This window comes from Martes martes (assembly GCF_963455335.1).
Source record: "Martes martes genome assembly, chromosome: 18".
Taxonomy (NCBI): domain Eukaryota; kingdom Metazoa; phylum Chordata; class Mammalia; order Carnivora; family Mustelidae; genus Martes; species Martes martes.
This window is the reverse complement of record NC_137906.1, coordinates 11332535-11355538: the sequence shown is the minus strand read 5'-3', so window position 1 is coordinate 11355538 and position 23004 is coordinate 11332535. Positions and strand designations below refer to the sequence as shown.

The following is a 23004-nucleotide window of genomic DNA, read 5'->3' as shown; positions in this document are numbered from 1 at the left end:
CTTACCTGAATAATTGTTATTACTAATAATTGATTCTGAAACATTTTTCAAACATTTTCCACGAGAGTCATCCTGACAGGGTATTTCTCTGAAAACATTCTCTCTCTTCTTAGTCAGTGATTTTTTGTTGATGAGCGAAACTCGCCACAGATGTTTGTCTAGGTCTTCCTGGTTTCTGTCTGTAAGGTCATAAAAAAGAAAAATTAAATGTGCTTCAAAAATGTTAACACATTTCCTATGATTATCAAAATCAAGATAATCAAAACATCTATCACCATATTCGGTTAACCCAGGTAAACTGTGTGTGGTTAGAACAATCAACATCTACTCTCCACAACTTTCCACGGTACTTACTGTACTTGTAACCACAGTCACCCTGCTGCACATCACATCCCCAGAACCTGGAGTCAGTCATTTTTAAGAGGAGAAAAAAAAATCAAGCTGATTTCAGACATCCATAATAGAATTCAGTGCTAAAAGCAGTAGAGAAAGAATTACAAAATCCTTAAAGACTACAAGTGAATCCCAATAATTTTATATGTAGACAAAATGATACTCAGTTGAAGTAACATCAGCAAGTCTGTATTTTGTAAGAATGCAGGGAAGTATTGTTCTCATGAATTCTTAAAGAACCTACTAGCAAATGAACTTTGGTCAAGAAGTGGTGAAATGTAATACAGCAGAAGACTGCTTTTGAGAACTGATTTGCTTACCAAGTCTAGAACTAAAGCAGGGACTGGCTATCAGAATAGAACTAAAATCTAAAGGACTTCAGGTTTTAGAATTTGTAGATGTTAAATTTTAAACTTCCCCCAAACATCTCCTCCCCAATCTGCCACATCGGTAAACACCTCCCACCCCTAACGCTTACCCTTGTCCCTCTCTCAAAGGCCACCTCCGACTCAGTGGCAGACCCGCTTCTCCACACGTGACAGCCCTGCGTCCTCACCCGCACCAGCTCGGAACTCGAAGCCCCCATCACTGCTCACCTGAACCACTGCAAGCGGGTCTGCTCTGCTGAGAACCAAAACCATCCACACCCACACAGCCCACTCCCTACGTTAACCTGACCAGTATTCTGTCTTCAGAACAGGACTGTACTACTCTGGGACACTTGTCCGGGAAGCTAAGAGTTGCAAGCAATTTTACTGTTCAGTTCAGAATCTTGCCCCCAAACCTTTTAAACAAACTGTTCAACATTCCAATAAATAATAAACTTATTCTCCAGGACCCTTCAATCCTTGTTGGGTCCACACATCCTAAACTATATTATGGTCCTTACTCAATGGTTATCAAGTTCCTATGTTAAAAATATACCTGAAACCATGCCCCCAAATGCTATAAATAACCTGATTTTGTTCACCTTCCTCCATGGCACTACTGAGACTGTCAGCATGAGCAATAAATTGAAATCTGCCACATCAGGGGGTAACTCTGGCGGTGCTCTGGGGGAAGCAGCGCTGCATTCTGTCTCTGCTTCCACTTTCGTCAACCACCCTCACGCCCATCTCTGATTTTCTCTGGCCAGTAGCCAGAGAAATTCTTTTAAAATACTGTTTTGTGGAAATCCATGAACAGTTGTCCCTCTCCCCTAAAGCAGAATCAAAGCCCTTAGCTTGTCCTGTAAGGCATCCTCTGGGCTCTGGCTACCTCTCTGAAGTCAGCCCCTACCAACGTCCCTCTCAGATGCACCCCTACAGCCACGAGGGCCCCCTGCCGTTCCCAGAGCTCTTCCAACCGACAGCTGCCACAAGAGAGTGGCCTGGCTCTCCCTTCTCCCTGGAAATCCCAGTGTCCCGCTCTAATGCGGACCTCATCAAAAAGGCATTCTCTGACCACCGTTTAAAAGAGCACACCCCACGATCTCCTTTTAGCCTGCTTTAATTCTCTTCATGGGTCTTGTCATCACTTGATAAGTAATTTTTTTTCGTGTACATCTATCTTCTTCTGCTCGCTTGTCAGCTCTAGGAGCTCAGGAACATTGTTAGTTCACCAGCGTTATCTCCAACACCAAGAACACGAGTGGCATGCAGGAGGAACATGTGCAGAAGGATGGACGGACGGATGGATGGGTGGATGGGTGGACGGATGGCCAGAGGGAAAAATAAAGAGGAAATAGTCCATGAAATGGAGGAAGATGAATACTAGAGAAAGAAACCAAAGACAAAGGTCTAAGGCGAAGAAGGCAGGGGTTCCATACCGGCCATCAGGCAGAAGAGGGCAACACGGTATTTACAAGTGACGGGCAGGGGTGACGGGTGACTGGAGGTCTGCCAGCTCGCTGCCCAGCTACTTCCAAAGGTCTGAGGGCCCAAAACTGAATTACAGAGACACACACCGGCCTCAGAACTGACCCACCTGGGGCCTGACTTCTGTTGGGTTCTTTCCTCCACAACGACTAACTCACCTGGATCACCCTGGTCGGGGAGTTCTGCGTCTGACGGCCACGGCTCTTCTCCTTGCTCCAGCCTGAAGATGACCTCTGGTTTGGTGAGGTGACACCCTGTAAGTGGAACACGGGGTAAAACTCGTCACAGCTGCTTCGATATAAGGCCCCTGGAGGACGAGGAAGGTGCAGCTTCAGGAGCCACAGGATAAAGGTGCCCGTGTGCACCTTGCATTAGGGAGGCAAGAACACAGCATCCTTTCTGTGCCCGATGGGAACATCTCTGACCCATGATGAGATCACGAGATACACACACTGTATCATTAAACACTCCTTCAGGGGCCCACAAACTCTAGGCAGCTACGAAGGAAGAAAGGAAATGCATGCTGTGAGATGTGACACGGGGAACACCCTCACCCACTGAGACCAGGTGACTGTAGTTCTCCAGCATCACGTCCCGGTACAGTGTCCTCTGTGTGCCCGTCAGTTGTAACCACTCATCCCGGGTAAAGTCCACAGTCACATCCCTGAATGACACGGATCCCTGACCAGCACATTTCTGTTCAAGCCGAAGAAAGCAGCACGGGGGTGACATGAAATAGACAGGTGGGAGACAAAGTCTTAACATGTTTACTTTGCAAGTTTACCACAAAAGAGTATATATGGGGCCTATTCTATAACGTCTTTTGTTTTTACTTTGTGGATATAGTGAGTATGATGGGAAAACCCAGAAAACCCAGTATTAGCTTATTAACTCAAACAAAAAAACTGAAGTTCCTACTGTGTTTCTGAAACTGTCCTAACCTGCAAGGAATGTTAAGCTAAACAAATCCTGTTCTTCTTTCCTGCCCTTAAGGAGCCTAAGCCTTTTTTTTTTTAAAGGTTTATTTGAAAGAGCATGTGAGTTGGGGGGAGGGGCAGAGGGCAAGGGAGAGAAGCAGGCTCCCCGCTGAGCACAGAGCCCAACAGAGGGCTCAAGCCAGGCCCCTGATCATGACCTGAGCCGAAATCAAACGTCAGACGCTCAACTAACTGAGCCACCGAGGCTTCGGTCTTAATAAGGAGACAAATCAGATTTATGACCACTTATGCTGTAATAAGGTATCGTGCGAGCTGTGCTAGAGTCATTTACAGAGAGTATTAAGTAATGGCAGAAAATAGGGTTCTGTTTTGTATCGTCAGGTTGGGCTTCACTAAGCAGGAGATCGTCATTAATGTGGCACCGTGACGTGAGCAGGGCCAAGGAGTCAGGAGACGCACCCAGAAGTGTGACAGAACGGTGTGTAGGGCTGTAAGATGATAGAGATTTGCCAAGGTGTCCAGGGATACACTACACAGCAAGTCTGGGTTCATTCCTATACTGTAGTGTCTCCAGAATAATTCACCCTCACCCTAGGAATAAAGTTTGAGCACCTTCCAATTTTTATTTACTTCTTAACGGATAATATATACAGACTGCCAATCCACACAATAATGATAAGCTTAATTTTTTTTTTCCTGGCTAAAAGTTAAATGTAGACAACCTACTGCTTCCTTTCTGCTGGAGTGTCCTGGGGCCCTCGGCAGGCAACAGGTGTGACCCTGAAGATAAGGAGGAACCATAAAGGACTTGAAAGCAATCACCCTTACAGCTCTCAAATCAACAACCTGACTTTACAACTTAAAGAACCAGAAAAACAAGAAAATTAAACCCAAACCCACCTGCCAGAAGGAAATAGTAAGATTAGAGCAGAAATAAACAAGAGAGAAAAACAACAGATAAAATGAAAACAAAAGCCAGTTTTTTGAAGGGATGAACAGAACAAATTTTTGCCTAAATGGACTATGGAAAAAGAAGAGAGAAGACTCAAATTGCTAAAGTCAGAAATGAAAATAAGAACATTTCTACCAGTTCTGCTGAAATTAAAAGGTTTCTAAAAGAGTAGTATGAACAACTGCATGTCACCAATTTGGGCAACCAAGAGGTAATGGAGAAAATCCCAGAAACACAAAACCCGGTCAAGGCTCAATCAGGACGAAAACAGATGGTCTAGACAGAACTGCAACTAGTAAGGAGACTGGGTCAGTAATGAGGAATATCCCAGCAAATACAGTCCTGGACCTCATGGCTTCGCTGTATCATTCTATCAACATTTTATTTTTCTTTTCTTTTTATTTTTTTTTACCAACATTTTAAAGAGGAGCTAATACCAATCCTTCTCAGACTTTTCCAGAAAATGGAAGGGGAGTGAATACTTCCTAACTCATTGTGTGAGGCCAGCATCACCCTGACACCAACACCAGAAAAAGACACTGAGAGAAACCTACAGACCATTATCCCTTATGAACACTGCTATAAAAATCCTCAACAAAATACTAGCAAACCAAATTCAGCAGCATAATAAAAGGACTACCTGCTATGGCCAAGTGTGGTTTATTCCTGGAGCGTGAGGACGGCTCCAAATATGAAAATCGATCAACGCAATACACCATACGTTAAGAGAATGAGGGGGGAAAACACACAATCATCACAACTGGTGTGGAAGAAGCGTCTGAGAAAATCCAACACTCGTTCTTCACGATAAAAAGACTGAAGAAACTAGAGGTAGCAGGAACCCACCTCAACATAATCAAAGTCAAACATGAAAATCCCACAGCAAACATCACACTTACTGGTGGAAGCAGAAAGTTATTCCTCTAAAATCAGGAAGAAGACAAGAATGCCCACTTACGCCACTTCTGTTCAATCTAGTACTGGAAATTTTAGCCAGAAGAATCATGAGAGAGAGACAGAGAGGGAGGGAGAGAGGGAGGAGAGAAGGAAGGAAGGAAGGAAAGGGAAGGAAGGAAATGAAACAAAACATTCGAATCGGAAAGAAGTAGTAAAATTATATCTATTTGCAAATGGTATGATCTTGTATGTAGAAAACCCTGAAGAGTACACGCAAAAAAAGTTAGAGTTGATACATGAATTCAGCAAAGTAGCAGGAAGGATACAAATCAACACACAGGAAGCGGCTGCATTTCTGTACACGAACGACGATTTGAAAAGGAAGTTATAAAAACAATCCCATTTACAATCGCACCAATCAGATAAAATACTTAGGAATTAACAAAGGAGGTGAAAAATTGCACAACGAACACCACAGAACACTGCTTAAAGAAATTAAAGACATAACTAGGTGGGAACACAGCCCACATCCATGGATTGGAGGACTTAGTATTGTGAAGATGTCAACACTACCCACAGTGATCTACAGAATCAACGCAATCCCTCTCAAAATCCCAGTGATGTATTTTACAGAAATAGAAAAACTCATCTTAAAATTCACATGGAATCTCAAAGGGAAATCCTTTGCCCAAGTAAATACCCAAAATAACCTTGAAGAAGAGTTGGAGGACTCACACTCCCTGGTTACAAAACTTACTACAAAGCTACAAAAATCAAAACAGTGTGGCACAGGTATATAGAAAGATACCCAGACTAATGGAATAGAGAGCCCAGAATTAAACCCTCGCATTGGTGGCCAGATAATTTTTTATAAGGGTGCCAAGACCATTCCATGGATAAAAGACAGTCTTTTCAACAAATGGCACTGGGAATATTGGGTATCCACAGGCAAAGAATGAAACTGGGCTCCTATTTAACACCACACACAAAAATTAACTTAAGGTGGATCAAAGACCTAAATGTACTATTTTAAACTATAAAACTCTTAGAAAAAACAAGGCAAAATCTTCATGACACTAGATCTGGCTATAATTTCTTGGATATGATGCATAGGCAACAAAAGGGAAAAAACCAAAGTGGACTTTCTGAAAATTAAGAATTTTGTACATCAAAAGACACTATCAACAGAGTAAAATGCAACGCACAGAACGGGATAAAATATTTGCAAGTCACATATCTGATAAGGCATTAATTCCCAGAATATATAGAGAGTTCCTAAACACACATACACACAAATACCACAAACATCCAATTCAAAAATGGGCAAAATTCTTTTTTTATAATTTTTTAAATTTTTTATAAACATATAATGTATTTTTATCCCCAGGGGTACAGGTCTGTGACTCACCAGGTTTACACACTTCACAGCACTCACCATAGCACATACTCTCCCCAATGTCCATAACCCCACCCCCCTCTCCCGGCCCCCCTCCCCCCAGCAACCCTCAGTTTGTTTTGTGAGATTAAGAGTCACTTATGGTTTGTCTCCCTCCCAATCCCATCTTGTTTCATTTATTCTTTCCCTACCCCCCAAACCCCCCACATTGCATTTCCACTTCCTCATATCAGGGAGATCATATGATAGTTGTCTTTCTCCGATTGACTTATTTTGCTAAGCATAATACCCTCTAGTTCCATCCACATCATCGCAAATGGCAAGATTTCATTTCTTTTGATGGCTGCATAGTATTCCATTGTGTATTTTTACCACATCTTCTTTATCCATTCATCTGTTGATGGACATCTAGGTTCTTTCCATAGTTTGGCTATTGTGGACATTGCTGCTATAAACATTCGGGTGCGTGTGCCCCTTCGGATCACTACGTTTGTATCTTTACGGTAAATACCCAATAGTGCAATTGCTGGGTCATAGGGTAGCTCTGTTTTCAACTTTTTGAGGAACCTCCATGCTGTTTTCCAGAGTGGTTGCACCAGCTTGCATTCCCACCAGCAGTGAAGGAGGGTTCCCCTTTCTCCGCATCTTCGCCAGCATCTGTCGTTTCCTGACTTGTTAATTTTAGCCATTCTGACTGGTGTGAGGTGGTATCTCATTGTGGTTTTGATTTGTATTTCCTTGATGCTGAGTGATGTGGAGCATTTTTTCATGTGTCTGTTGTCAGATCTGGATGTCTTCTTTGCAGAAATGTCTGTTCATGTCCTCTGCCCATTTCTTGATTGGATTATTTGTTCTTTGGGTGTTGAGTTTGATAAGTTCTTTACAGATTTTGGATACTAGCCATTTATCTGAATGTCATTTGCAAATATCTTCTCCCATTCTGTCAGTTGTCTTTTGGTTTTGTTGTCTTTTGTGCAAAAGCTTTTGATCTTGATGAAATCCCAATAGTTCATTTTTGCCAAAAATGGGCACAATTCTTAATCAGGTATTTTTCCACAGAAGACACACAAATGGCCAATAAGCACATAAGAACACGCTCAACATCAATCATCATTAGGCAAATGCAAATTAAAACTACAACGAGATACCACCTCATACCATTAGGACGGCTACTATAAAACATACGTGTGCACACACACAAAACACACGCTTGATAGGACGTGGAGAAATGCTGGTGGGGATGTGGAATGGTACAACCAGTACGGAAGGGCATGGCAGTTCTTAAAAAGTGAAAAACAGATTTACCACATGACCCAGTAATTCTACTTCGGGTTCTATACCCCAAAGAACTGAAAGCAGGGTCTTTTTTTTTTTTAAAGATTTTATTTATTTGACAGACAGAGATCACAAGTAGGCAGAGAGGCAGGCAGAGAGAGAGGAGGAAGCAGGCTCCCTGTTGAGCAGAGAGCCTGATGCAGGACTCGATCCCAGGACCCCGGGATCATGACCTGAGCTGAAAGTAGAGGCTTTAACCCACTGAGCCACCCAGGTTCCCTTGAAAGCAGGGTCTTAAAGGCATATCTGTATGCCTGTATGCCGCATTTATAGCAGCATTATTCACAATAGCTAAAATGTGGAAGCAACCCTAGTGCTCATCAACAGACAAACGGAGAAGCAAACGTGGTATGTCCATAAAATCGAGTGTTATTCAGTCATAGAGGAAAGGAAGGATGTTCTGACACTTGCTACAATACAGATGAACCTTTAAGACATTATGCATAAGAGAATATCATAGAGGCAGAGCAGAATGCTGGTTGCTCGGGACAAGAAGGGAGCAATAGAGAGTTATTATTCAATGGGCTTAGAGCTTCAGTTTTATGAGATTCTAAAAGAGTTACAGGAACAGATGGTGATGGTTGCACAACATTATGAACATATTAACACCACCAGACTGTACCCTTAAAATAATTAAAATGGTAAATTTTCTATGCCACTACAACAACAAAAAAAAACTGGGAAAAAACTGTTCCTTAAAGAATGAACCCATCAAACTACATGGCTGGAGAGATAATACCATGATAATACCGATCAAAAGAAAGCAGGGGCCTATCTTATTTTCAGACAGAGCAGACTTCAAAGTAAGAAAAGCTATCAAGGATAAAGAGAGGCTTTCATAATGAAGGAAGTGTCAATTCCCCAAGAAGATATAATCCTTAACAGGTATGTGCCTAACAACAAAGTGTCAAATCTGTCAGGCAAAACCTGACAGAACTACAGGGAGAAAGAGATGAATCCACGGTTACAGTTAGGAGACTTCAACATCACGCTATCAGAAACGGATAGATCAGCCGGCGGACAATCAAGGACAGAGCTGACCTCAACACCACCATCCGTCAACTGGACTGGAGTGATATCGATCGACTACTTCGTCCAACAGAAGTAGAATACATTCTTCTTACATTCACATAGAACATTCACCACAAGGGACCACATTGTGGGCCATAAAACACATCTTAATAAACTAAGAGAAACTAGAAATCATACAATTTCTGCTCTCAGACCACAGTGGAATTAAACTATAAATCAGTAACAGAAAGATAACTGAAAAACTCCAAGATATATGAAGATTAAACAACATACTTTCTAAATAACTCATGGATGAAAGAAGAAATCTCAAAAGAAAATTTAAAATAGTTTGTACTAAATAAAAATTATAACACAATGTATGAAAAAAGTACACAATGTAACCAAAGCAGTGGAGCGAGAGGTATGGCACTTACTACCCATATCAGAAAAGAGGGAAGACCTAAGATCCATCACCAGAACAAGAACTAACTGAAAGTGAAAAGATGAAAAGAAATGATAAAAAATTAGAGTAGAAATCAAATGGAAACATCAAAAGAAATTGTAAAATCGAAAGCAACAGAAAAAAAATTCAATGAAACCAAAAGGTGAGTCTTTGAAAAGATTTTTTAAAAAAATTCAATAAACCTCTAGCTAGGTTTTCTACGAAAAGAGAGAGGACACAAATTACTAATATGTAAAATGAAAGAGGTGATATATCACTACAGATTCTTGGGGTGGCAAAAGAGTAACAGAGGAATATAATGAATAACTCTATATCCACAAATTTGATAGCCTAGAGGAAGAGGACCCATCCGATCAAAGACACAACCTGTCAAATATGCAAGAAGAAATACACAGGGAGTCTGGGGGCTCAGTCGGTTAAGCAACTACCTTCGGCTCAGGTCATGATCCTGGAGTTCCAGGATCGAGTCCTGCATCGGGCTCCCAGCTCTGCGGGGAGTCTGCTTGTCCCTCTGACCTTCTCCCCTCTCATGCTCTCTCTCACTGTCTCTATCTCAAATAAATAAATAAAATCTTAAAAAAAAAAAGAAGAAGAAGAAGAAGAATACACAATCTATGTCTACATCTATCAAAGAACATGAGTCAATAGTTATTAATCTTGGGGCATCTGCATGGCTCAGTTAGTTAAGCCTTTGGCTTAGGTCATGATTCCAAGGTCCTGGGATCAAGACCCACGTCGGGCTCCCTGATCAGTGAAGGGCGTGCTTCTCCCTCTCCCTCTGCCGGCCGTTCTGCCTGCTTGTGCTGTCAAATAAATAAATATATATATATATATATGTATTTAAAAATAAATAAATAGGGGAGCACCTGGGTGGCTCAGTGAGTTAAGCCTTTGCCTTCAGCTCAGGTCATGATCTCAGGGTCCTGGGATAGAGCCCACATCAGGATCTCTGCTCAGCAGGGAACCTACTTCCCTCTCTCTCTCTCTGCCTGCCTCTACGCCTACTTGTGATCTCTGTCTGTCCAAAAAATAAATAAAATCTTTAAAAATAAATAAATAAACAAATAAATAAATTAATAATCTTCCAAAACAGAAAGCACCAGGCTTAGACTGGTTCATTGGTAAAAATCCTACCAAACACTTAAGGAAGAAATTATACTACCTCTCTACAATCTCCTCTAGAAGACAGACACAAAGGGAACAGTTCCTATTTCATTCTATGTGGCCATCATTACCCTAATACCAAAATAAGACAGACTTCCCAAGAACAGAAAACTACAGACCAGTATCTTTCATCAACACAGAAGCAAAAATCCTCAACAAAATCTTAGCAAAATGAAACCAACAACGCATAAAAAGAATTACACATCACAACCAAGTAGGATTTTTCCCAGATATGCAAGGCTGGTTCACCATTGTAAATCAATTAAAATAAACCATTACATCAATAGCTAAAGAAGAAAAATCACACGATCATATCCATAGATGCAGAAAAAGCATTTGACAAATGAAAAAAAAAAAAAGCTCTCAATAAGCTAGGAATACAGAGAAATGACCTCAACTTGACAAAGAATATCTCCAAAAAACCCTAGAGCTAACACCATACTTAATGGTGAAGACCTAGAAACTACCCCACTAACATCAGGAACAAGGCAAAGATATCCCCTCTCACCATTCTTTCCCAACATCGTACGAGAAGTCTTAGTTAATGCACTAACACGAGAGAAGGAAATAACAGCTATACTGACTGGAAAGGAAGAAACAAGCTGTCTTTGTAGATGACATGATCATCCATGTAGAAAATCCAAAAGAATTAACAACAAAAAAAAGTCCTGAAGCTATTAAGTGATTATAGCAGGTTTGTAGGATACAAGATTAACATGTAGCAATCTCTTTCCTATATAATAGCAATAAACAAATGAAATTTGAAATTAAAAACATAACTTCAATTTCGGGACGCCCGGGTGGCTCAGTGGGTTAAGCATCCGCCTTCAGCTCAGGTCATGATCCCAGGGTCCTGTGTCCTGGTTTCTGGGTGAATGGACATGAAATTATGGTGTTTTTAAAGAGTTTATTTGAGAGAGTGTGTGTGCGTGTGTGTGAGAGAGAGAGAGAGAGTGCGCGCGCAAGCGCACGAGCAGGGGCACAGGGAGGAGCAGGCTTCCCACTGAGCCCAGGCCTTATGCTGGACTCGATTCCAGGACCTGGGATCATGACCTGAGCTGAAGGCAGACACTTAAGTGACTGAGCCACCCAGAAGCCCCTAGCCAGGATTTTTTTTTTAATACAATTCCAAAGACATGATCCACAGAAGAAAGAACTGATGAACTCTACTTCATTAAAATGAAAACTCTCTGCTCTGTGAAAGACACTGTCAAGAGAACAAAAAGCCCAGGCATAGACTGAGAGAAAATATTTGCAGTGAACATATCTGATAAAGGACCTTTACATATAAAGAACTCTTAAAACTCAACAATAAGAGAGGCGCCTGGCTGGCTCAGTCAGAACACGCGACTCGTGATCTCATGGTGTGGAGATTACGAATAAACTTAAAAAGAACAAAAAACAAAAAGCCAAAAACCTCAACACCGAGAAAACAAACAACCCAAGACCTTAAGGGACACCTCACCGAAGATATACCAATGGCAGATATGACAAGGTGCTCCACATCAATTACAATGCCCCAAATCCACAACACTGGTAATGCCAAATGCTGGTCAGGACGCAAAGCAAAAGGAACTCCCATTCAGCGCCGGTGGGAATACAAAATGGTACAGCCAGTGTGGAAGCCAGTTTGATGGTTTCTTACAAAACTAAACAAATTCTTTTTTCTTTCTAAGATTTTATTTATTTATCTGACAGAGAGAGAGACAGCAAGAAGGGGGACACGAGCAGGGGGAGTTGAAGAGGGAGAAGCAGGCTTCCTGCCAAGCAGGGAGCCGGACGCAGGGCTCGATCCTAGGACCCTGAGATTACGACCTGAGTCAAAGGCAGATGCTTAGTGGCTGAGCCACCCAGGCGCCGCAAAACTAAACAAATTCTTATCATACAGTCCAGCAATCACACTTCTTGGCATTTACTCAATGAAGTTAAAAACTTGTGTCCACACAAAAACCTGCACAAACCTGCAAATGGACATTTATTTCAGCTTCATTTACACTTTTCAGTGCTTGGAAGCAATCAAGATGTCTTTCAGTACGTGACTGGATAAATAAACTGTGGTCCACCCAGACAACGGAACATTATTCAGGGCTAAAATGAAAGGAGTTGTCGGGGCACCTGGATGGCTCAGTGGGTTAAAACCTCTGCCTTTGGCTCAGGTCATGATCTCAGGGTCCTGGGATCGAGCCCCGCATTGAGCCCCGGATCAGGCTCTCTGCTCAGTGGGGAACCTGCTTCCTCCTCTCTCTGCCTGCCTCTCTGCCTACTTGTGATCTATCTCTCTCTGTCAAATAAATTTAAGAAAATCTTTAAAAAAATAAAATAAAATAAATTATCAGTGGCTGCCAAGGAAGGGATAAGTAGGTAAAGCACTGAGGATTTCTAAGCACAGTGAAAACACAGTTGACCCTGGAACAACGAGGGTTTAAACTGCATGGGTCCACTTATACTCAAGATTTTTTTTTTATATAAATACAGTACTATAAATATATTTGCTCTTATGATTTTTTAACCATTTTTTCTCTAGCTTATTTATATTGTAAGAATACAGCACATAATGCATACAATATACAAAATATGTGTTAATCAGCTGGTTGTGTTATCTGTAAGGCTCCTAGTTAGTAGTAGGCTATTAGTAGTTAAGTTTTGGGGAGTTAAAAGTTAGATGTACGGGGCATGTGGGTGGCTCAGTGGGTTGAGCCTCTGCCTTCAGCTCAGGTCATGATCTCAGAGTCCTGGGATCGAACCCCGCATCGGGCTCTCTGTTCGGCAGGGAGCCTGCTTCCCCCTCTCTCTGCCTGCCTCTCTACCTACTTGTGATCTCTCTCTCTGTGAAATAAACAAATAAAGTCTTTAAATTAAAAAAAAGTTAGATGTTGTAAATCTCTGAGCAAGGAACTGGCACCCCAATCCCCGTGTTGTTCAAGAGTCACCGTATTCTGTAGGACACTGCAGTGGTGGATACATGTTATACATTTGTCAAAAACCTAGAGCGAGCGCCAAGAGTGAATCCCAGTGTAAACTCTGGACTCAGTGATTCTGATGTGTCAGCACAGGTTCATCAATTATATCAAAGGCACCGCTCTGGTGGGAGATGTCGATAATGGGGACGGCTATAGTTGAGGGGCCAGCGGCACATGAGAAATCTCTGTACCTTCCACTCAATTTTGCGGTAAGCCTAACATTGTTCTAACAAAAAATAAATTCTCAAAGCCACAACAACAACAAAACTCCACCTTGCATGATCTGAGACAGCATTCAGAGATGGGAAAGGAGACCCCAGTTCTCCTGGATGGCCCTGGTGGGTGTTCAGGTAAGATGGCTTACCCAGGAAGAGGGGAGTTTGGTTCCCAAATAAGACAAAGTCTACCATTTGTCTAGTCAGCCATGGATACGTGTCGAGCATCTACTAGGAGCGAGGCACAGGGTGAGGAAGTCCAAGTACAAAGATGAGCACGATGTGCATGTGGACTTTGAAGGGCTAACGTTCTGTCGACACACACAAGTAATGTCCACATGAGGGACAAAGTACAGTGACAGGGACAGCATGCGATATTGTGGGAATACAGGGGAGAAAGGCAATTAATCTGGGGGAGGGGAGACAAAGAAAGAGGACAAGAAGGGCTTCCTGGCTGAGTTATCCCCCAATTTAGCTCAGAGACTCAGAATACAAAATGCAGCAAGGGCCCAAGTCACCCCACAGAGCAGGAACACAAGCAAAATGCACAGGCAGGAAGTAACCCCACATGCTTAGGGAACTAGGTCAGGTTTGGGATCACGTCACAGGTTTACTTGTACAATACCACCTTCTCCACCAAACTGTAGATTCCCTCAACAAGGGACCAGGTCTCTACATCGCTTTGATTGGAGTCTGTGGCACACAATTCAGTGTCTGGCACATTGAACAAACGCCCAATAAGCCAATGTTGAATAAAGTGGAAAGAGTATGAAAATTATGGGGCATCTGGGTGACTCATTCATTAACTGTCTGCCTTTGGCTCCGGTCATGATCCCAGGGTCCTGGGATCGAGCCCCACATCGGGCTCCTTGCTCCGCGGGAAGCCTGCTTCTCCTTCTCCCACTCCCCCTGCTTGTGTTCCCTCTCTCACTGTGTCTCTCTCTGTCAAATAAATAAATAAAATCTTTAAAAAAAAGGTATTAAAATTTTAAAAAAAGTTTTAATAAAACAGAGAACTAGGAAGGGGTCACACTCTCAACAGCCTTAACCTCCTAAGGAGCTTAGCCTTGTCCCTACAGGTGGCAGGAAGCTACTCCGCTGCTCTCCATATTGCAGGGGCGCCGTGCGAATAGCATTTGTGATTAAAGGTCTATGTATTTATTTTTTTGTTTTGTTTTTTAATTTTTATATATTTTAAAGATTTTATTTATTTATTGGACAGAGATCACAAGTAGGCAGAGAGGCAGGCAGAGAGAAGGGAGGAAGCAGGCTCCCCGCTGAGCAGAGAGCCAGAAGCAGGGCTCGATCCCAGGACCCTGAGATCATGACCTGAGCCAAAGGCAGAGGTTTTAACCCACTGAGCCACCCAGGCGCCCTATGTATTTATTTTAAACAGAGAGAAAGCACACATATGTGAGGGGGGCGAAGGGCAGAGGGAAAAAATCTTCAAGCAGACTCCCCGCCGAGCACTGAACCTGAGATGGGGCTCAATCCCACAACCCACAAGATCATGACCCGAGCCGAAACCAAGAGCCAGATACTCAGCCAACTGAGCCACCCAAGCGCCCCAGAATAGCATTTCAGATTAGTTACTCAGGAGAACAGGTGTCCTCTGGGGGACAAAGAAGCGAGCAGCTCTTCCAACAGTCCAGGGAAGAGAAAATTAAGCTCTGAAAGCGGAGAAAGAATTCAGTAGGAAGAACAGGTTTAAGAACTGTTGCCATCTTAAAAGTAGTAAAACTGAGATGCACACGTGATGAGGCTGAGGGAGGGAAGGCTTCAGGATGAATCCCATTCCAGTGCTCCCTTTAACTGTGCCCCGAAGATGGCCCACCATCCCACAGCGGGTGGGCAGACAAGATTAGACGGGAGATGGGGGAGGCTGCAAACGATCATTTTAACTTTGGAACGTGGAAAACGGAGGAGACTCTAGCCACCGGCAAAGAGAAGGACAAGACGTGAGGGGAGAGCCCAGGCTCTCTGGTAACACTTGGTACTACCACCACGGGGGGTGGGGGGGTAGGAAACAGAAAGGACTGGCAGAGTCACAGGAGGAGGGCGCGAAGGATGGGAATTTGGGGAAAAGCCGTGAGAATGGGCCAGAGAGGAGGAGGATGCCATGAGAGAGACAAAGAAATCAGAGTAGGGAAAAAGCCATAAGAACGATGTCACAAAATGCCATAGAAAGAGGCCTTTCTAGAAGGTCAAAGTGGGTTAACTGCCACACGCAGCCCAACGTTCTAGCAAGATAAGTTCTGGAAAACATCCGCTGGCGTCCATGGCAGAGACATTACTGCCAAGTTTTATCAGGACGTATTTAAGCAAGTAATGCAGAGGAAGTGAGGATACCCCCAGTGGAGTGAAATGCGAACGGGTAGGCAGATCCTTGTACCTGAATGCTCACAGCAGCACTGTCCTCAAGGGCCAAAAGATGGAAACAACCCCAAGTGTCCATTAACACACGAATGGATGAACAGAAGGTGATGCATCCGTAAAACGAAAGATTATGCACACACCGCAAGGAAGTTCTGATACATGCTACGACAGGGGCGAACCCTGAAAATGTTACATGAAGTGAAAGAAGCCAGACACAAGAGGACAGAGACTGTGTGATTCCATTTATATAAAATACCTAGACTAGGGAAATTCAGAGAGACAGGAAGGAGATTTGGTTACCGGGGCCGGGAGGACTGCGAGTTACTTACTGGCCAAGGATTGCAGAGATTTGTCTGGGGAGCCGAGGAAGTTATGAAAATAGGGGTAACGGTTGTACAACACTGTGAAAGTAATTCATGCCACTGAACTGTACACTTCCGGTTAAAGGGTTAAAATGATGAATTTTGTTATATATACTTTATCAAAATGAAAGAAACGTGAGCCAATAGCACATAAGCATTTGCCAAAAACGGAGTTTGAACCATCTGCCGTCCAACAGTTTAAGGAGTTAAGAAGAAGCCATCCCTTTCTTTCGGGCCTCCGGAGAGCCTGAGGGTTTTGTCCCTAGATCAGAGCGGATGTTCAGAAAGCTCTCCAGAGTCCAGCCGCACTTTGGTCCCTAATAAAACCCGAGTTCTGACCTCTACCTCCAGTGAAGAATGATTACAGGCAAACGGGGTGACCAGAAGGCTCTTCACCACCTGAAGAACTTCAAAGACGTTTCTTCGCCAGACTCCAGGGTCACTAAGTCTTTCGTCCCAGGAGTAACTGGCCGGTCCCTCTCTGTTGTCACTGAAAATCCTATGTAGATCAGGCAGCTCAAAGACAAACGTGAGGCTCACCTGTGATGACGGAGCAGTCACATGACTCACAGCCACCACCGCAGGTTACAAAGGTACCACTCACTCTTTATTTACCCAGAAACAGCTTTTTATCTATTTTGACTTTTCTATTGTATGAACACACTTACAAAAACCACAAAATCTGCTGGGAAATGAAATACGGAATAAAGAAAAGAAAACACTCACCTGGGATTTGTTCATTTTCTGTTGTTCTGGGTAGAAGGTCAAACGCTGGGAAGGCACACCTGTAAGAGGAGGAAAGCCCACCAGGGTAATGAGAGCCGGCCGGCCCCGAAGCTCCCGGTTCCCATACAAACTTCTACACGCCAGCCGGCTAACCTCTGATCCTAGAAAAGAGAAGGAAGGTAACATCCGTCCCCCTTTGATTCCTTAAGCCTGCACTGTTTCCTACTGCTTTAACTATGTCCCCCTCCCACTAACACAGAAACGTTTAAAACAAAACTTATTATTGGAGGATATTGCGAGAGTGTGTGCGTGTGCACGTGTCGGGGAGAGGAGACGGAGAGGGCCAAGCAGACTCCATGCTGTGTGCAGAGCCTGACAAGGGGCTCTATCCCATGACCCCAAGATCATGACCTGAGCAGAAATCAAGAGTCAGATGCCCAATAAACTGAGCCACCCAGGTGTCCCTTAAAACATAACTATTTAAGCAAATACTGGCATGTCAAAATATGACTACAATGTTTTCATTTACACTGATCTTGTAGGGCGCCAGAGTGGCTCAGCTGGTTGAACTACCGACTCGGGTTTGGCTGGGGTGGTGATCACAGGCTCCATGCTGAGTGTGGAGACTGCTTGGGATTCTCTTTCTCTCCCTCCCCCTCTCCCCCCACCACTTGCGCACCAGTGCTCTTTCTAAATAAATTTAAAAATCAGGGACACCTGGGTGGCTCATCCGGTTAAGTGTCTGCCTTCGGCTCAGCTCATAATTCCAGGGAGCCAACTTCTTCCTCTGCCTGCCGCTCCCTCTCTCTCCCTCTCTTGCTCTCACTCTCTCACTCCATCTCTGGCAAATAACCAAACAAATAAATTTTAAAAAACAAAACAAGGGCGCCTGGATGGCTCAGTGGGTTAAAGCCTCTGCCTTCGGCTCAGGTCATGATCCCAGGGTTCTGGGATTGATCCCCACATTGGGCTCTCTGCTCAACAGGGAGCCTGCTTCTCCCTCTCTCTCTGCCTACTTGTGATCTCTGTCAAAGAAATTTTTAAAAATCTTAAAAAATAAATAAATAAATAAACAAAACAAAACTGACGTTGCAGGGGAAAGCAAACCCTAAAGGCTATTTTGTGTATCTGATTTGCTAACAATAACATTCACCCCCTGAGTCCAAGAATCCTCAAAGCTTTGGAAAAAGGGATACATACCTTAAACGTAAATCTTTTTTTTTTTTAAAGATTTTATTTATTTATTTGACAGACAGAGATCACAAGTAGGCAGAGAGGCAGGCAGAGAGAGAGGAGAAAGCAGGCTCCCCGCAGAGCAGAGAGCCCGATGCGGGGCTCGATCCCAGGACCCTGGGATCATGACCCGAGTCAAAGGCAGAGGTTTTAACCCACTGAGACACCCAGGCTCCCCCCCTTAAACGTAAATCTCTTAAGAAACTGTTTCTTCTAATTCAATTGGTGATTCTCAAAAGCATCTTTTAAGAGGAAACTTATCTTGAAACTTATCTTTATCTTATCTTGATGTGATTGTGTGGACAGCACTGAGCCAGGAGTCAGGGACTCTGGCTTCTATTCAAGTCTTACCGACCCTAGACAAGTCATTTCCCCTTTCAGGTTCTTTTACTCTCTTACGTCAAATGAGACAGAAACAGAAAACCCTGGCAAACCCTCCCTGAACTACTACTCTTGACCCTGTAAGATCAAGATCCGCTGTGGAAAGACCCTGGAAGACACAAGTACACATCTCCGGATGCCTGACCTGGTGACAGGTCACGGTTAGAAAGCGACCCGCCTTCTGGAAAGAATCAGTGGAGAATGAAGGGAGGAAGGAGTGCTCTTTACGGTAGAGCTGAAAACAAAAGCTTCGCAGCTGGGGAGCCAACTAGGTGACATTTCTCACACAGTCCGTCCCCTGCCACCACTTGGGCCCAGCTCCCCTCTCCCGTCTGCAAAGTGACTCACAGCTCCTGAAGGTGGTGAAATCACTCGGGGGGCCCCCTATGCTCTTTTTCTGCCTTTCTACGGCCTCTTGTCCGGAGCTCTGCAGAGGGTTCCTCCCGGTGAGATTCCCGCTCCCGGAGCCCGCCCCTTCCTGCCTCAGTAGACCCGCTCTGTTCCAGGAGAGCCAAGGGAAGAAACTCCCTCCAGCTGGAGCCGTCATCAGAGGCCCCAGACCCGCCTCCCCGAGAACACGCGGCCCCTCTCACGGAACGCAAAGCAGGGGGCCGAGGACAAAGGCTGGCTGGGCTGGCTGGGCTGGCCGCGGAGAAGCGCTCTCGGGCCCTGGACAGCGCAGATGCGGGGGGGGCCCCCGCGACTGGGGGTGGGGCACACGGCGGGGAGGCCCCGCTGCTCCCGCGCGCCCCTCAATCCGCACCGACCCAGGGAAACGCTAAGGAGCCCCGGGAGTCACACCGCCGCGGGCAAGCCGGGCACGCACGTTTCGGTCACGGAGGTACGGCATGCAGCGCGCAGCACCCGGTCCCAGTCCTACCTCGGCGACCCCTGGCCGGTGGCAGGCGGCGCGCAGTCCTCCCGGCCGCGCTCGGGCCCCTCTGGCAACTACGAGGATGGAGACCCCGCGGCGAGCGCCGCCAGCCCCCCAAACGCGGCCCTTCCTGCGCGTTCGCTCGGAGGCCCCAGAGGCGTCCCCATTCTGGGTGGACAAGGCCCCCGCCGGGAGGAGGGGGAGAGGCGACCTGAGCGGGCCGGGGTCTGCCGCCCCCGTCCCCACGCCCCGCGCTGCAGCCTCGGGCGGCCCGCGCGGACCAGGGTCAGAACCTCCGCGACCCGCCGCCCGCCTCGCGCGTCCGCCACGCGCAGGTGCCGGGTAGGCCCGAGACCCCCAGGAAGCCCCGCGGCGGAAAGACGCGCGCCTGCGCACTGAGCCCGACGCCGGCCGGCCCGCGCGCGCCGCGAGCCCGTGGGAGGCTCCGCCCGTGTGCGGGGAGGGACCTGTGCGGACACGCCCCTCCCCAGTTTCACCCCGACTCCCACCCCACCTCGCCCCCACGTACCCCACCCCTGCAGGCTCCCACATCACGCCGCGTCCCGCACGTGTCCCCAAACCCAGCTCCGAGGCCTCTCCTGCCAGGCGGTGAGGGGTGGGGGGGCCTCTTCAAAGCCGCCCCAGGAGGCAGGTTCGGGAGCACAGATGAAAAGTTTGAGCCAGATTAGCCCTTGCAATCGACTGCCCAGCCAGGCAGTTTTTCAAAGATGTGAATGAAAACGAAATAAAGGGGGGGGGGGATGACAAACATTTAAGATAAAATACACAAAAATCGAAGTTGAGTCAAAACGCACAGAAGCGAGAAGAAAGAAGGGTCTCGCACTTTCTCCCAGAGGTGACTCTACAGGGCTGTTAGGTGCGCATCCTTCCGACAGTTTTACCATAAAGAAGAAATTAAAAAGGATCATGAGAGGCCAGAGCACAGGCCGAGGACACTGTAACTCTGTTCCAAATGATGAGGGGCCTTTGGGGTTGGTGGGAGACTGAAGTTGGCCGTACATCGCCAGCTCAACCCGGGACCACGCTCAAACACAAGGTTAAACACCGAGCTCACGCATCAGAGTAGTTTTACCTGGATTCACGATTTTAAAGTCTAAAAGCAAATTCTTTCTTTCTTTCTTTCTTTCTTTCTTTCTTTTTTTTTTAAATTTTATTTATTTATTTGTCAGAGCACAAGCAAGGGGGAGAGGCAGGTAGAGGGAGAAGCAGGCTCCTTGCTGAGCAAGGAGCCCCAGGCGGGACTCGATTCAGAGATTCTGGGATCACGACCGGAGCCAAAAGCAGCCAGAAGGCAGACGCTTAACCGACTGAGCCCCCAGGCATCCCTAAAACCAAATTCTTCTTCTTTTTTTTTTTTTATGATTTTATTTATTTCTTTGACAGACAGAGATCACAAGTAGGCAGAGAGGCAGGTAGAGAGAGGAGGAAGCAGGCTCCCTGCGGAGCAGAGAGGCCAATGCCCGACTCGATTCCAGGACACTGAGTCTGTGACCTGAGCCAAAGGCAGAGGCTTAACCCATTGAGCCACCCAGGCGCCCCTCTAAAAGCAAATTCTTAAAGCATAAGTGAATTTTAGAACATACAGCCCATGGATGGGAAACACAGGACAGCAGGCTAAGAAACCATTAAGCTGAAAACAGACTGGTTTTATGTTAGAAAGTCACACATTTCAGTTTCAGATTAAAAATTGGAACAAAGCTTAAAGACAAACTAGGAAAAGATCTTTATAACTTTCATGAGAAACAAAGGCTTTATAATCTTAATTTACCAAGAGCTCTTACGAATCTTTGAAAAGATCAGCATGACTATTGTCACTCCTTTAACACATGAAAAGGGAATTGGCAAGATGTAAGTGGATAATAAATATATGAAAAAGTCCCTTGTGACAAGTAACAGACGTGTAATGTTTAAGATATTTTTGTCTTCCTTTCTTTCTTTTTTTAAGATTAATTTATTTATTTGAGAGAGAGAGAGAGTGCACAAGCAGGGGGAGGGTCCTTCTGCTTCTCCCTCTCCCTCTGTCTGCCCCTCCCCTGTTTATGCTCTCTCTCTCTCTCTCTCTCTCTCTCTCTCTCAAATAAGTAAATCTTAAAGAAAGAAAGGAAGACACCACCTTGCTGTATAGGCATAGAGCTGGCTATATGACATCATGTTTGTGGAAATATGACTGTAGATAAAAACATGTTTGTGTGCATTTGCACAAGTATGTTCTTAGAGTGTGTCTCAGAAGCAGCTCCGCAGAGGGGCTGAGCTGGAGGTCCGGTGTCCGAGTGTGCCTGGGATCCAACCCCAACTCTCCAGCTTACCAGCCGTTTGGATCTTAAGGTGGCTCTCTGTGGCTCACAAGGTGCTGTTCAAGACACTGGTGGCTTTTAGGTGTTTTTAAGGAATCCATCTGAATGGATATTGCATCTTGTGTGTGTGCAATTCCATGCACTGTGGTTGGTGGAGGACCTCAGTTTCTTTGAAATAAGGAAGGTTATAGATAAACCAAAGAGTAAAAAAGTGATAACTTGGGGCACCTGGGTGGCTCAGTGGGTTAAGCCACTACCTTTGGCTCAGGTCATGATCTCAGGGTCCTGGGATGGAGCCCCGCATCGGGCTCTCCGCTCAGCGGGGAGCCTTCTTCCTCCTCTCTCTCTGCCTGCCTCTCTGCCTGCTTGTGATCTCTCTCCCTGTCAAATAAATAAAATTGTAAAAAAAGAAAATGATAACTTTTTTATGTTATGTGTGTGTCCTCCCAAAATTCACAGGTTGAATGCCCAACCCCAGTGATGGTATTTGGAGGTAGGGGCTTTGGGAGGTAATTGGGCTGCGAGGGCAGAGTGGTAGTGGTGCCCGTCTATGAAGAGGTCAGAGAGCTAAGCGTGACGTGAGGAGAAGTCAGTATGCAACCCAAAAAGAGGACTCTCTCCAGAATCCAGCCATGCTAGCACAGCCTCCAGAACTGGGAGAAATAAATATTTGATGTTTAAGCCATCCAGTCTCCAGTAATTTGTTACAACAGCCTGAGTTGACGGAGACCACATGGGACTCTGCACTCTCTCCATCCTTCCCGCAGCAACCTTTCAGCTTCAAAACCTCTTGACCAGTCTGCCTGGTCTGAGTGAGTGAGTAGAGCACCAGCTCCCCTGCCCACACACACACACACCATAGATATTATCAAGAACAGAAATGAAGACCTGTCGTGTGGAGCTCTGCACCATCTGGGGCCATCACTTGTCACCACAGCAAAGCCTACGACACTGTCCCGAGCTCTTCCCACGTGTAACTCACAGCAACCCTACCAGGCAGGGTTATAAGCTGTGCGGTCCTCCATATGCGGAAAAACTGAGGCTTTTGGAGGTTAAGTCACCCACAGAGGTCATAAAGCCAGCCATGCTGGAGTTAAGATCTGAACCATGGCCATTTCCCCAGACTTCGCTCCTAAGCCTAAGGCCAGATTAGCACT

The 23004-nt window shown here is 45.3% G+C and overlaps 1 long non-coding RNA gene across 1 annotated transcript; it reads right to left on the bottom strand.

Moving 5' to 3' along the window:
* Nucleotides 1-5: 5 nt before the first annotated feature.
* LOC308359253 lies at nucleotides 6-19929 on the bottom strand. Its single transcript, XR_013968411.1, has 4 exons — nucleotides 19539-19929; nucleotides 17045-17103; nucleotides 2408-2503; nucleotides 6-179 (listed from the first exon to the last, which is right to left on the bottom strand). It is a non-coding gene; the product is annotated as an uncharacterized lncRNA (long non-coding RNA).
* Between the last annotated feature and the right edge of the window lie 3075 nt (nucleotides 19930-23004).